Source organism: Globicephala melas, chromosome 8 (assembly GCF_963455315.2).
Source record: "Globicephala melas chromosome 8, mGloMel1.2, whole genome shotgun sequence".
NCBI lineage: Eukaryota > Metazoa > Chordata > Mammalia > Artiodactyla > Delphinidae > Globicephala > Globicephala melas.
In genome coordinates this window covers 64,341,806-64,357,830 of record NC_083321.1, presented here as the reverse complement: position 1 = coordinate 64,357,830, position 16,025 = coordinate 64,341,806, and the positions used below count along the sequence as shown (strand labels likewise).

The 16,025-nt window shown below is 38.6% G+C and overlaps 1 long non-coding RNA gene across 1 annotated transcript in view; it reads right to left on the bottom strand.

The window, feature by feature from the left end:
• Positions 1-16,025, bottom strand: part of LOC138842799 (uncharacterized) — an 89,519-nt gene that overhangs the window by 32,065 nt on the left and 41,429 nt on the right. The window contains exon 2 of the long non-coding RNA XR_011377678.1: positions 9,843-9,999. This is a non-coding gene — a long non-coding RNA (uncharacterized lncRNA). The remainder of the gene's footprint in view (positions 1-9,842; positions 10,000-16,025) is intronic.

Below are 16,025 nucleotides of genomic sequence, written 5' to 3'. Positions count from 1 at the left end.
TCCCAAAGTCTTATAGATATTTTATGCCAAACTCTACTACATCATACTCCATGAACATCACTGCTGCTGGTGACCAAAATGGGATTCTAACCCTAAGTTTTATTTTGTTAAAATGCTTTCAATTTGTCATATCTTAGTGTTATCGGTTGAACTTTGTCCCACTCCCCAACTGATATGTTGAAGCTGTTACCCCCAGTACCTCAAAATGTGACTGTATGTGGAGATAGGACCTTTAAAGAACTGATTAAGGTAAAGAGAGGCTTTCAGGGTGGGTCATAATCCAGCTGACTGTTGTCCTTATAAGAAACCAGGACACACAAAGAGACACCAGGGGCACACATGCACAGAGGAAAGACCGTGTGAGGACACACACACAAACAACCATCTGCACGCCAAGGAGAGGGGCTTCAGAAGAAACCAATCCTGCCGACAGCTTGAGGACTTCCAACCTCCACAACTATCAGAGAATGAATTTCTGCTTAAGTCACCCAGTCTGTGTGGTATTTTGTTATAGCAGCTCCAGAAAAGTAACACACTTAGAAATATCACTGATCTCTAGCAAAAATTATTAAGGTTAATCTTGATTCTTCCATTAACCAGAAAATATTCACTTTTTAAAATTTAACTTTAAAAATGGAATGAATGGAGTGAGTTACAAAGTACAAGGATCTAGAAAAATATTTCGAAGTTAAAATTAAAAGGAAACCTACCTGGATGCTCCCAGATAAATCTCTTATCTTTGGAAAATCTGAGTTTTCTCATTTCTGAAATAAGACTGTTGGAAAGATAACATTTTATCCCTTAACTTTAAGAGTCTGTAATTTACTGCTAAGTATATCATTGGTAATGCTGGTTCTGATGGCGGTGGTAAATAGTAAAGGGATTCAAGCCAGGATTTCACCAGCCACGAGTATAAGAAGATTTTATAATCAACATATGGCATGTGTTTGCATTGACTTGAAGACTATCATTAGAAACTAACTTTTTCAGAAGACTAGGAATCTATCATGTGATTATATTTTATTACAATCGGCTAGATTATGCTTCAGTAACAACCAAACTCTGAATCTCCATGGCTTAACAGCTGACTTATTTCTTTTTTCACTGTACATTTCCAGTGCCTGTCAGCACCATTCATACCAGTCACTCAGGGGCCCACACTGATGAGGGTTTAATCTTCAACGATTACTCTGGCAGGGAATAAGATGGGGCAACTTGAGCACGGCTCTTAAAATTTCTGCTCAGAAGTGGCCATATGCCACTTTCATTCAGATTTCATTGGGGAAAGTAAATCACATGGCTATGCCCAATATTAAAGTAGGTTAGGAGTATAATTCTTCTATATGACAGAAAGGACAAGAAATGAAATATTTGTGAATAGCTTGGAGATGATGATAACCAAAATGCTAAAGGATACTCCCCAAATCTGATTGTATTCATGGGTAAACATGATTCGGAAATTTTAAGCTATCAGCTCTAGGAAATGCTGCTTTAAGCTTGAGAGTTAGTTTTACGACAAGAAGAAGAAAAAGAGGGAGGGGGAAGAGGGGGAAGAGGAAGAAGAGAAGGAGGAAGAAGAAGAGAAGACGTATTCCACATACTAGGAAGCAAGCTTCTGAAAGTCATTACTTCAAGAGGTGGTATAGACTGAAAAATGGCTTCAGAAAAAGTCTAAATTAGTACATGGAGTTGAATCCATGCCAACCAGTAATGAGAAAAAAATTTATGATATCCCAATGTCCCCCGTCATTGAATCACTCAGTTTTGCTTTGTTTTGTTTTAAGCTGGGAGTTAACAAATTAATATCCAATGTACTAATAATAATTCAGTAGTAACAGCACTTCTGGGTGCTCATAGAAACAAATATAATGTCTTGAAATTTGAATTTTCTGTCAGCTCATGTTTTATTTATTCAGTCAGTGAAGGGGGACAATCAATTTCATAGCATAAAATACAGCGGTGCCAAAAAATCTAGGACAGCAGCTCTCAAAATTGTTGATTATGTAAATTGTTCTGAATACATAGTGGATGTAGTCTCTCTGCTAGGCACTTCACACATAGTATAATGTTCACTCTTCTCCTCAACCTGGAGCTGCAACGCGCATGACCCTGAGCTGTTCCTAGAGGCCTGTAGGGCCAAGACTGATGGACACTTGACATGAAACCATCCTCCTTTTTTGGGAAAACTTTGGGTTTGATCAATTGTCATGAGTGGGAATAATCTAGGGTACAGTATCAAAAAAGCCATCGCCCCAAAATTACTTAGATAATTAACAAGGAAAGAAAATCATGTCCATGAATTATCAACTGGGCAGACTTTAGTCCCCAGTCCCTAACTTAAGATAAGAAGAATATCATTTCAATACACCTTTGAAAAAAAAAAAAGAATTCTCACCAGAGGAGGGCCAAGAAACAAACATAAGAGATATCTGAAAAGATTCCTTTGATGATATACATCTCTTGAAATTCCAAATTTTACATTAGTTAGCTAATTAGTCTGGCAAAAGAAAGAGTCTGTTCTGATCATTGACCAAGACTCTCCGAAAAATGTTATTGGTTCTAGTTTACAGATGAAGAAACTGAGGCTCAAAAAGGTCAAATCATCAGTTCAAAATCCAAAGTTGACCTTCTTTATTTACCTCCTTCACTTTCTGAGCCCTTTTTACTTCTTCCTATCTACCTCAAATGCCTTTCTTTTTCTGCTCGCTGCTAGAATTTCAAAATCTGGGATCAGAGAAGACCCCAGTGGGCTGCATTCTCAAGAAACAATGACACACATCACTCCAGCTTTTCCCCAGGCCCTTTATTTGCTTCCTAAGAGATTCAGACAGAATTTTACTTTTTAATCCTTATACCAGGATTTGCATTTCAAAACCAAGTTTGAGATATTGATTGATTTTTGATGAAAGAAGGAATCCTTCATGGTGAGATTATGAACTTCAGGGAGAGAGAAATGTCAGTGACGGCTTTCCTGGTATCCTTGAAATCACACCACCACAGCATCAGCCTACATAGAGGGATGGCCTTGCTCTGATTCTTCCAATCCAGGCACCAGAAATCTGCTAGGCAAAGATGGTCATTCTTGAGTAGGGCCCATGAATCAAGAAATTTAATCCCTACCGCAAAAAAAAAGCTTTCAAAAAATATAGGGCATGAGGGAGATGATTTCAGACACCTAATCCAACCACAATGTTTAAAAAGTGGGAAAATCCACAAGCATCCGTGTTCTCATCTGCTCAGAGGTGAGTCATCCACTCTTTTAGCCTTTTCAGTCATTCACTCAGCCTGTGATTCTCCTCTTATTAAAACATCTGGTTACTCCTACAGATGTTTCCAGACTGACTAGTGCACCCTGTCTTCACAGCTGGCTGGATCCCCATCTTGTAAAAGAGTCTGATCTCTTTCAGTTGGGGCTCAGGAGCATTTCAACACAGAACTAGCATAAGGATAATTCGAACTAATCAGAGGTCTGCAAAGGAAACAGCTATGTACCAAAATTTGTGCTATAATCCAGTCAAAGAAAGACAGGGACATGAATAGAGGGGCTACTTGCCAGAAACCTCTGATCCTGCCCTGCTTTTCCCAGAGCTATTTGGCAAACCAGCAAGCACTTGAGTGTAATTTCTTCTTTGGTACTTGTCTCCTTTTTTTCCCCAGTGATGCAACTTGCTTACTCACCAAAGTCTCAACAACCTACTTAAGCAAGCAGAAATGGGAATTTCCATGGAACATATTTCTAGAGAACTTCTGGTGTTGGCCATTGAACTGGAAGCAGCTGTGTTATCTAATGTATACAAAATGCTAACTAACCCCTTTTGCTACCGTCACTCCTCCACTCCAATATTTTAATGTTCAACCAGAGAGACTAAATTTAGAATATGCCTCTTTTCTGGGAGCTCTAAGTACATCTAAAGAGCTAAATCTGAGAAATAAAATCAGAAACTGAGAAGTGACCTGGAAACAGGATTTTTCTGGGGCTCCTCATTAGATGTCTCAGCTCAGGGTACTTTCAGTTGACTCACAGCTCAGCAAACTCCTATGGAAACCTACTATGAGCTGCTAAAATAGTAACATGGATACAAAGAGAAAAAGACCAGTCCCGGACTAATGTTTTTCACAGTCTGATGGAGAAGATAAGTAAAATAATTCGTATCTAAAAATTAGATGATTCTAGAAGGCGGACACTGCCAACTGGTGTTAAAAATCATCTTCAGAGAAGAGCTCTAAGCTCCTCAGTGCATGATGCTGGTGACGTTGTGTTTCTTGATGTCAGCATGCTCAGTTTGTGTAGCTACATGCATTTTTCTGTATGAATTTTTTATGTATATCTGTATTCTATATGTACTATTTTAATTCAAAAATCTTTAAAAACCCGTTCGACTAATTACATAAATTTGGCTCTAAATCCCCAGCATTGTTTCTAATAATCATCCTAATAATATTTAACATTTGACCAACTTAAATACCTTTGTCCAACAAGGAGGGATAAACACAAGTAAGCAACAACAACAATGACAACAAAAATGGCTTCTTTGATCAAATATGACAGTGTGCCAGGCACCGGACCAGGCACAGGAGATCAAAAGTCACAGTGCAGGGGAGAAGTCTCTTAGCGATCAGAGGTCTCAAACGGAGACTTAGACTGCCTGTGCTGTTTTCAAGCATACAGTTCAAAGGGGGGAGGTGGGAAGAGAAAGAAGGATTTGAAGATTTTGGGGTAAAGCACGCTCTTTCTGGTTAATTGCTAACCACATGACTAGCTAGTGGCATGTGCCCACCTGCTTCATACACTTATGCCCACTTGCAGGGCCCCAACCTGTTCTAGGCTCTTCTATTCTCAGGGTTGCCATCTGCAATTCTAATTCTCATGTCAGCATCAAGCTCTATGAGGAATCACTGAGCAACCTGTAAGATCTTCAAGCAGCAATTGTGCAGTTAACACAGATCTATAGGCCGGGCTTGGTAGTGACCACACCAATAAAACAAAAATCAACCATCCCCTTCATAGGTGGTGTGGAAAGTCCAGTGAATCTCTCATTAACCTTCTAAGTAGCTACGGTCATACAGTCAGCACTAACCATCCTCATAAAATGAAGGAGTAAAAGTAAAAATCATAACCGATCTTTACTGTTGTTTTTTTTTTTTAAGTGGTGGACTTATTTGTATCTCAGGATATTGTAAAATGTTTTCTCTTGCCCTTGTCTTTTTCATTTTGTCTCCATCCTGGCTTCCCTCCCCGAGCCATTGCTTCTGCTCCAGTTGCCTTGTTGCTGTTTATAAAGCTGTGGCCACCCAGCCTGTGAGGTGGAAGATGGCAGTAATTTTATCTTCCCCATTTTGTATGCCCACTGCCTAAAACACTGTTCAAATATCAAGCAGCCACTCAATAAATGTGGATTAAATGAGGAAGAAAATACAAAGAGCAATCAAATTATGTGAGACTAAATAGGCATGGGGACTTAAAACATAAGAATCCATTTAATCTGCTAGAAAATTCTAGCCCTCAATAAAATGTTAGAATTGGAAAGGATCTGATATATCATTTGGTCCAATATCCTTATTTAAAAAATGAGGGTCATGTGCACATAAGTCACAGAGCCAGCCAGGGCGCAGCAGGCACAGACCTCCCTCCAGGAGGGAGGTAAATTTCTTGTAAATTTCTTCACCTCAAGAGTAGTCTTTTCTGATTAACCTCCTATTCTCATCACTTGTATCTCTGGTATTGTCTCAGTCAGCCATCCAAAATGGTCTCATGATTTTTCTCCCGATTTGTTTCATTGTCAGTTAATGCGGCTTTGTTTTTTAATGAGTCACACTCTTCTCACTAACTATAGTGACCTTTTCTCAACCTTCCACTACTTCTCTTTTGTTTTAAATATTCTCTAAGTTGCCTAAATTTTCACCATCCTTTTCAAGTTTAAGGGGAAAAGAAAATCATGCATAGTGGAAGGGGGTTTGGAAATTCTATTGTCAAAAATGATGTGAATTGATTGGGGGTGGGGTTGGCAGTGGGGGGAGGTACAGCGTCCCAGACTGGTGAGGAAATACCAGAGCCTAGAAAACGCCAAGCCAGACGGGATAGGGCACACCTTCGAGATCTGGCAAAGAGGTCCCAAAGGACACTTTTTGCAAAGGAATAAAAATAAGTGGATGAGAAAGCTCACCTGGGATATCTTTCCAAAAAAGTAAGCAACGTAAAAATAAAACAAAGTCCACAGTTGGTAGATTCATTCAAATATTCATTTATTCAACTGACATTTAGACGGCACGTTCTTTTGTACTTAACCTCATACCAGATGACTGGGCTATAGTGGAAAGAAACAAACCCTTCCTCAAGGAGTCCAGGTTCAAGAGACAAAGGAATGTTAAAGGAAAGTTCTCAGATGCATTGATTTTGAGCAAAGGTCTAGGTTTATTTGAAACTTGCCACATGGGTACTAACTTCAAAGAAAGCCTGTTCAAATCTTGCTTCCACAAAGAGAATCTTTATATTGATAGAAATAAAACAAAACAAAAACACTGTCTTGATGAGATTGTTAGTCTAGATGCTAGAAAGGAATTCTAAAAAAAGTTTATTGATCTAGTCCCAAGATTGTTTAAAGGGTTTAAATTTGTAAAACTATCATACGTATATCCATTTTTGTAGGCTAAACTCTAATTTCACTGACCTGGGAATTAATCAGATATACTACCAATTAGTAATGAAAGATTGCTCAAGTATGTTAATCAAAAAGTAATTATGCTTTTCCTCAGGTTTGAGGCACTTCATTTCTTTTTCAATTCCTAAAATTTATCCTCAGAAAAAGGTGAGACAATATAAAATGAACATAATAATGTTTACTCTATCATGAATAAGGATAGTGACAGAAGTTTTTTGTGACTAATAAGAATTATTAACAAAAACAAAAAAATAATAGGATTAAATATTCAATGTCTATTGCTACAAGTTATGAAGACACATGATCAGTCCCTACTAGGAGAACTTCAGTGGTTTTCTATCCTCTACCACACCCTAGATGGAATGTTCTATCAAGTAACAAATTCTCTTCAATCTGACTCTCATTCACCAAATAGTCTTACCAGTATTTGACTGTCAGTAAAAAGTACTTTGTGGGCAGGGAGACCTGGTTTGAATATCTGCCCCACCAACTAACCAGGTTTGAAGGTTAGAAAAGTTATTTAAACCTTTGAACATTAGTTTCCTCATTGCTAAAATGGAAATAGTTTCTCACTTAATAGAGTCGTTATGGTTACATAAAATAATGCATGTGAAAGTATTCGGCACAAAGTAAACATCCAATAAATTATAATCATTTTAGTTAAATCGCCATCATCATCATCACTTTTTTTTCCAGGCAGTGTGGGTACACCCTGCCCATTGCATGGGGTAGAAATCAAAGCATTAGATTTGAAACTAAGCTCCAAAACTTGTTAGCTATGAGATCAAGGTAGATCGTTTAAAGTTTCTCATTTAAATTCTTCATTTATAAAACTGGGATGAAGTAAGAACTACATCACAGAGTTGTGGTGACAAGTAATTGAAGTAATACAAGGAAGTGCCCATTAATGGGTGGTTCTTCACTAAATGATATTCCCTTTACTCAGCATGTCCAGATCTGGCATTCTGGCTAATGGAGAGGCATTCCTATGCTATAAATGAATAAATTACCATTTAATTTGTCGGTTCAGTAGTTAAGTATTTTTACTTTTTTTTTTTTTTTTTGCGGTACGCGGGCCTCTCACCGCTGTGGCCTCTCCCGTTGCGGAGCACAGGCTCCGGACGCGCAGGCTCAGCGGCCACGGGTCACGGGGCCCAGCCGCTCCTCGGCATGTGGGATCCTCCCGGACCGGGGCGTGAACCTGCGTCCCCTGCATCAGCAAGCGGACTCTCAACCACTGCGCCACCAGGGAAGCCCAGTAGTTAAGTATTTTTAGGGTGAGGTTTGTCCTCTAGAGCCTCTAGGGCCTGCTCATCCCTGGAGAAGGTGATCAAATCACATTAAAGAACCTGCAGAATTGTGGACAAAATCAGTTATATTACCAATCCTTGTCCACATAAGTCCTGCCCCATGAAATCATCTGTCCTCTGGTTTAAAAGGAGTATAAGCATATTAAAAAGAAACGAAAAACAGAGTACTGAGTTCCATATTGTATATCTTAGAGGGAAAAAAATGGTTGGAAAATTCCTGTGGGTAAAGTCCAGGAGACTGAGTGCAATTTGGGGTTCAGTTGGTTGCTAGGCATGAGAGTAGTTTCTCAGGAAGTCGCACCGTCTGTTGTTACACCCCACGCTCATCCCTGGGCCCCAGGCATTGATCTCTGCTGCATGCTCCAGCCATTCTGAGCTACCTGCTATTCTCTGATGATTTTGTGATTCCTCATTTCAATGCCTTTGTACCATCTAGTCCCTCTAGTAGAAGTGGCTCGGTGCCCCTTTCCCTTACCTTTCTTCTGCATCTGCATATCTTTATGACTCAGCTCAAGTGTCACTTCCTCTGGAAAGACTTGCTTCTATCACACCGTCAATACCCTTTGTCTGTGTTTCTTTGGACTCTGTCTTGACTTTCACTACAGTCATCCAGGGAATATCTTTTTAGTCCCTGTCTTCTTTAAAGCACTGAATGTAGGTACCATGTCTATTCCCCACCCCACCCCCACCCCTTTTTTTTACCTCAAGCCTAGCCCACAGTAAGTTCTCACTAATACTTAACTGGAGACTGACTGGTCAAAAATAGAAATAAAAATATGGTCAAAGTTCCAAGCAGAGGTAAAAATAAGCAGCTTTATCTTTAATTGGAGGGTGGAGGGCAAGTGTTGGGATCTTCCAGTATGTTATTCTTAGCAAGTTTTCTGTTATCTGTTTCATTTTGGTTTTACTATGGGGCACATGTTTTTTAATCTCTAGAAGGGGAATAATAATTACCGTTCAAGATGACTGTAAGATTTGAAAAAGATAACATATGTGAATGTGCATAGTGTGGTACCTGAACCAAGGTAAGGGGTCAAGAGATGTTGTTATTCCAACCAAATTATCAGCAGTCTTTTTTAAAAAAAAAAAAACAACTTACACACAATAACTAGTGACTGACACAGACCTTACTGAAGGTTTCAAGGGAAAAATAGAGAAAAATGTTTACGTGTCACTCCACACCACAAACCACAGAAAATCCACAGTGGAAGACCTCTTTTTGGCTATAATACTATTGGAGATTCCCTCTTGGACCTCTGAGTAACTACCCAGGAGTAGAATTTCTGGATTATATGATAGATGAACTTTTAAAAACATTGCCAAACAGTTTTACAAAGTGATTGTACCATTCTACATTCCCACGAAGAGTATATGAGAGTTCCAGTTTTTCCATATCTTTGTCAACTTTTGGTTTAGTTGGTCTTTTAAAATCTTAGCCATTTTATACCTAGTATCCATAATGGTCTTATATCTCTAATACATAAAGAACTGCTTAAGTTAACATGAAAAAACAAAAATGGTTATGAGTCTTGAATAAGCACTTAACTAAAGATGAGACAGCTAATTCATCTGCTGAGAGTAGGAGCAGGAAAATCCTAAGGAGAAAGATGAAACTTTAAATTAAGCCATGAAAGGAATGAGAACAGTTCATGACCAGTAGAACACAGAAGGATTCCATGGCAACACTGGGAGCCCTGTTGAGGCATTATTCAACAAGGCTGTGCAATTTCTCCAACACTGTTCAGTCTGTTGGGAATAGCAGTGGACAATCGGGGTCCAAGTCAGAGATAATGTTCATCACAAATTATTCAGCCTGGCATATCAGGGTGGGATAACTGCTGAAAGAAACAATCCCCAAATTCCAGTGACTTACCTCAAAATAGAGTTTGTTTCTCGCTTGACATTGAAGTGCAGGTCAATGGATGGTCTCTGCTCCACACAGTCACGAAGGTACCCAAGATCCTTTTATCTTGTCTCTCCTGCAGGCCTTTGAAGTTCTCTTCATTCATCCAATGGATGCAGTAAAAATGCTAGGATTAGACATGGAAGGATTTAATGAGCCAGGCCTGGAAGTACTGCTCATCGTTTCCACTCAAACTTCACTGGCCAGAACTTTATCATTGGTTTTAATCTAATTGCCAGGGGAAGCGAATAAAGAAGTTGTATGTCCTGGAGATGAGGATAATAAAGCTACTGGTGACCATTTTCAGTCTCTGACACACAAGGCAAAAGTCAGGTACCAGAATATTTTTGAATATAAGATAAAAACAGAGATATGGGAATTTTTCAAGATCAGTTCATATAATGACATCTTTCATTTCTCCTCCTGAAAGTCGGTTCATGCCCCCACCTTCTTAATTTCCTTCACACTTAGTGCCCAGTCTTCCTTTTTGTCTTATTCTTGGCATAATTCTCAGTTGTACACTAGCGTTCAGGTTCCCCCATCAACTCTCAGCTCTGTGCCAAGAACTCCCCTTTATGCTTGAGTTCACTCCCTCTGCTGAGATCCATTCCAGCTGCCTGTGGTCTTATTTACACTTGTGCTCAGGTAGTTGGTTTCCTCTGACATTTTCTTTGCCTATTCAAAATCCTATTCACTCTTCAAGGCTCAGCTTGGTTCAAAGGACACTTCTCTGGGAAGCTTTTCCATAATAACCAAATACCTGGGCCGTAGACATGCTTTTTGATTCTAGATCTTCCATTTATTGATTTTAATCTTAGATTGTGAACTCAAGAACTTTGAGGACCTTTTTCATTCATTGTCAAAATGGAAATAAGAGTTGTTTTACATAATAATGGTAACTATTCAAACTTAGTATATAAAAGTGCAAAGTATCTAATGTATAATAGATACTCAAGAATCCTAAATGATAACATCTATTCTGCTCAGAACTTCTTTGGCATTTTTATTTTATCAATCCTTTCACATATTACCACATTTCCCTTTTATTGTGGGTGTCTATGCACTTGTCCTCTCTTTGTATTGAATTCTGGATCAGGAGCAGATGTTTTTTCTTAAGAGAGAGAGAGTGTGTGTGTGTGTGTGTGTGTGTGTGTGTGCTCGCGAATTCTTAATTGTACTGAGCACATGTATTCATGGCACAGATCCAATAAATGTGTTCTCATCAGAAAAGTTCTGAGATTCTCATCCCAAAAGGAGATGGTGAAAAGACTTCAGCTAATGTGTAGAAACACACAGAAATTCTTTTTTAACGAGAAAGAATCCTGTATAAGCAAGCACAAAATACATCTCAGTAAATATGGAAGTACTATATGAACTCCATCATGTTACACAAATACAAAGGATTATTATTACAAAGTAGAATAAAATTGAAGTTAAAATTTTGTGTGTTTCCCAGTTACCATTAAGAGCCCAGTTCATAACTCCTTTTTTGTTTTATAGCTTTCCTTCCCAGGAAGTGAGGCAGAATGATTCCCAGTTGAGAGAAATTAAACTTGTTGGTCATTTTCCACCAAAACATTGCTTGATAGAGCCAAATACAATTCTGTAAGCATTCCTCTTTCCTAAATACTGCAAGAAAGCCCCATGGACATCTGGTTTAAGCAAATAGAGAGAAACATGTGGCCAATTATGCACGTAAGCAGGAGGGAAACTTGACAAAAGATTCAGAAATTGAGGGTCCACAGCAAATTAAGTGGTCTTTACCATGTTTTGTGTATTTCAGATACATAGATTTTTTTTCATCATACATGAAGCTGAAAAAAATAAATATACCAAACTCTTGCATTGTATGTAATGTTCATCTTTGTATAGATCTTGTTTCCAAATTTGCTTTTCAGGAAGTGGATTTACAGCTTTGAAGTTTCTGCTCCTTACATGTTTCTAAGAAGCTAAAAGTTACCAAGTTAGCACATGGAATTAAAATCTGGAGCTCAAATAAAGAATAAAGACAACTAAAAATATTTCATGCCCTCATTTTTTTGAAGCTTTGAAGCGCTTTTTTTTTTTTTTACGAGTTAATGTTATGGCCCTAGTTGAAAGTACTTCTATCATAGTCATTTTATTCTGTACAGCGTTACACTAACATGGAATCTAGGTTGCTTCTGATTAAATAAAGATTGGAGGAGACAGAGCCTTTCAGGTTTCAAGGTCTCCTGCCTACTCTAGGGACTTTTGTAGTTAAACAAAATGCAAGGGTATCAAAAATGTTTATATAACTTAATTAAATTAAAATAGATTCTGATAATTAACAGTAACACCTATAGGGCAAAATGCGTCTGCAGAGTGCTCAGTCTTTTACATGTATGCACTGGCATTCCTTCCATAACAACGATATATTAAGCACCTACTATATGTGAGGCATGGTAAGAGTTGCCTTGCAGATTACACATATTGGCCAGAGTGCAATCCCTCACCCTCTCCACCACTCACCAGAGCACAGACACTTCCATAAAAGAAATTCTAGAACCAGTCATCTTGGGAAAAGATATGGCCAGCTAAATCTATCACCCTGTTTTTCTTAGTCATGTCCCAAGATTTAAGGCTCTCTGCTCATCTGCCCTTTTAGGTACTCAGTCACTCTTATCCATCCAGCCATCCTTCCACCCATTCAAAATGATTCAAACGTATGCATTGACTTAGTGTGAGTTAGGCATTTCTTTAAGGGATGCAAAACAGATATGGTTCCTATTCCCACAGTACTTTAGTAGAAGAGATAGTAATTAAATACCTAAGTAGTTATGTACTAAAATAAGAGCTATGGTAGAAAGATATAATATGCTATGAGAGAGAATAACAGTGAGGTCTAATTTAGTTTGGGGACTTAGAAAAAAACAAAACTTTAAGAAAGGAGCATTTAAACACATATATATGGAATCTAAAAAAAATTAAAAATTGGTTCTGAAGAACCTAGGGGCAGGACAGGAATAAAGACACGCAGACGTAGAGAATGGACTTGAGGACACAGGGAGGGGGAAGGGTAAGTTGGGACGAAGTGAGAGAGTGGCATGGACATATATACACTACCAAATGTAAAATAGATAGCTAGTGGGAAGCAGCCGCATAGCACAGGGAAATCAGCTCGGTGCTCTGTGACCACCTAGAGGGGTGGGATGGGAGGGTGGGAGGGAGCCACAAGAGGAAGGGGATATGGGGATATATGTATACGTATAGCGGATTCACTTTGTTATACAGCAGCAACTAACACAATTGCAAAGCAATTATATTCCAATAAAGATGTTAAAAAAATAAAAAATAAATTGGGTTAATATAATAAAGGCCAGGTGTGAGGGATTTGTTCTGCTGATGTGACTCACAGCAGAGCAGAGAGGTTACAGAATTGGCTGTAGCAGCATCTTCTTGATTCAACAGGAAGATTCCTGATCATTATGGCAGCAGCAGCATGTAGAGGTACAGTTTTGGGGTTTTTTTTTTGCATGTGGGATATTAGTTCCCCAACCAGCGATCGAACCCATGCCCCCTGCAGTGGAAGCGTGGAGCCCTAACCACTGGACTACCAGGGAAGTCCTGAGGCACAGTTCTATGCTGAAGCTTTGGGAGTCATTGTTAAAAGTTCAGCCTAAAGTCTGTTACATAATTTATTCCCAGATTTCTGTAAGTCATTTAACACACATTAGTAAATTTCTTTCTCTTTGCATTAGCTACAGTGGATTCAGTACTATGCAACCAAAAAGACACAGTATTGATTTATAAAAGGAAAACATGCCCTAGGAAGAGTTGTGAAAATAGTCGAAGTCAAAAGTTCCCAAACTGATCTGAAAATGTTAGTGATCTGAGAGATGTTTAAATAGGTATTTAAGAATAATGGATTTCTTTTCCATAGGACTTCTCAAGAACTTTGAAATTGTTAATTTGTGCTGTAAATCACACTGTGCATCATTTCCCCAATGCATTTTACCAAGAAATTATTCATTTCAGGGGAAACCTATTATCAGCTTGACAAACACAGACAGAGTTTGTGAAACATTGGTCTAAATAAAATACCCAGCAGTCTGAGCCAACAACCTTTGCTTTTGTTCCAAGCAATCTGTTTTCAGACTTTTTGTTTCCATATATCTTGTTGTCATGCTATAGTAGGCAGTTTTCTGGATAGGGATATCAATATCCAAATAGTATAAAAAGTATATACTCATTTTGTAAGTTGGCAGCATTATTTATTTGGACAAAGTAATTTCATTTCAGCTTGCCTAGAGCAGTGAAAACCAGATACAAAAGGAAGCCCAGCTTATTTTATGATCCCAAAGAAATCAAAGTGAAAACACTTAACATAAATATATTTTGTCTTTATTTCTCAGCTTACTTGTGGTTCCAGAAAAGTTCGATGGGGATAAGAATTTTACAAGAGGCAGAAGGTACTGAGTGTTTTTGTGGTGAGATAGTATTTGAATACTACATTTGAATACTAGAGCTTGTATATGTATAGGCTTGGGATCAGCCTTAGCTTTGCAAAATTAAGGTCATTCTAGGGCAATGTCATAAACATTATCATTTTCTAGAATAAAGGGAAAAAGTAATTCAGCCTAGAGTGATAAGGAAAGACCTCCTCACAGAAGGTGTGATGTTTAATATCTAGAAGGCTTGTTAGAGCTTGTGTTGTATAGGGTAGAGTGGAATGTAAATAAGATGACTGAAGGTGGGTCAGTGTGATTATGGACTCTGAATGTAATTTCTGCATGTCTAATGGATTCTGAAAATCACAATCAAGGCTTACACCTTGGCCATATAGCATCATGTGAATTAAGTGATTAGAAAAGGATCATAACGTAGAATGTCATTACTATGATTAATTATTGTGAATAAACTTCATGCCTCTGTCTTAGGCAGGCCCTATATGCCTGGCCTTGGAGCCACAATTTTTCAGCATTCCTGCTCCCCTCCATGGTTTTTTTTTTTTCTATCAGTGTCAACTCTTGGACAAGAAAGAGTTTCCTACCCATCTCCCAGTAGTAGCTGAACTCTGCTTTGTATCAGTCCAGGAACCAGGGTCCAGGAGTTTTTCTTTCACCTTTCTCAGAGGCAGATCCCCTTCTCCCAGAAGGAGAGGATATTTTTTCCTGGGTTCCAGGGATAGGAGAATTTCCTAATTTTCCTCGGGAAAAAGAGCTTTTACATCATCACTTTCACGTAAGTAGAGGACCTTTCCCTGGGCCCTATGCGTCGGAAGGGGTACTGCCCCTCCCCCGGTGGGTTAGAACTGTGTTTTATGTGAGACATGTTTCCAAGGAAATGAGTGCAAAATTTGCAACTTTGCCCCAATGACAACCAATCACTAACTGAACACCTGCACACTGGTTTCACCAAGGGGTCTCTTGTGCTGCCTTCAGCCCTGCAACCAGTCTTACAGAGGAACACCTCTGGAGACCTGTGGAATAGAACTTGTGAGTCAGCGTGAACTCTCCTTGTGTCTAGGTTCTCGCACTCATTCTAAACTGATAAGCTCTCCTACACATTGATTTTAAGTATTTGGTAGCTGATTTCCTCTTCACCTGCTGTGATGACAGCAATACCTTCCTCTAATGTTATGTTAGAAATGAAATCTTTCTTTAGATTCATCTCTTCTCAGAGCCGTATGCCATGCATTGGAATTCAGCTGGTTTACCTTGCAGTCTCAGCTCTCCCATGGTTTCAAGAAAATTTATGATTTTATCAATTACCTAACATTTTCTCATTGTTAAGACAGTAGTGACATTTACTTGCCACTTTCTACATCCTAAGCTGACTTGGAAATCCTCATCCACTAGTTTTAGCATCAATTGACAATTCTTGCCTGAAATTGTTACTACTATTGCATTCATAAATTTTTCTAATTTCATCATCCCTTTCTCATTTATCAATTGACATTTGAGAGCTTGTGTTTTGGGAAAAAAACAAGTGGGAAAGGGTTGTCAAGTGCCAATGAGTAACAAGGAGGGCACCCACATTATGTTTCCACATTATATGAACTATGAAGAAAAAATAATGACTGCTGTCAGTAAGATCTAGGAATCCTGGAAACACCACTGACTACTGGTCAGTTTCTGTTAACCTCTCTTTAATTAATTAATTAATAACATTTTTATTGGAGTATAATTGCTT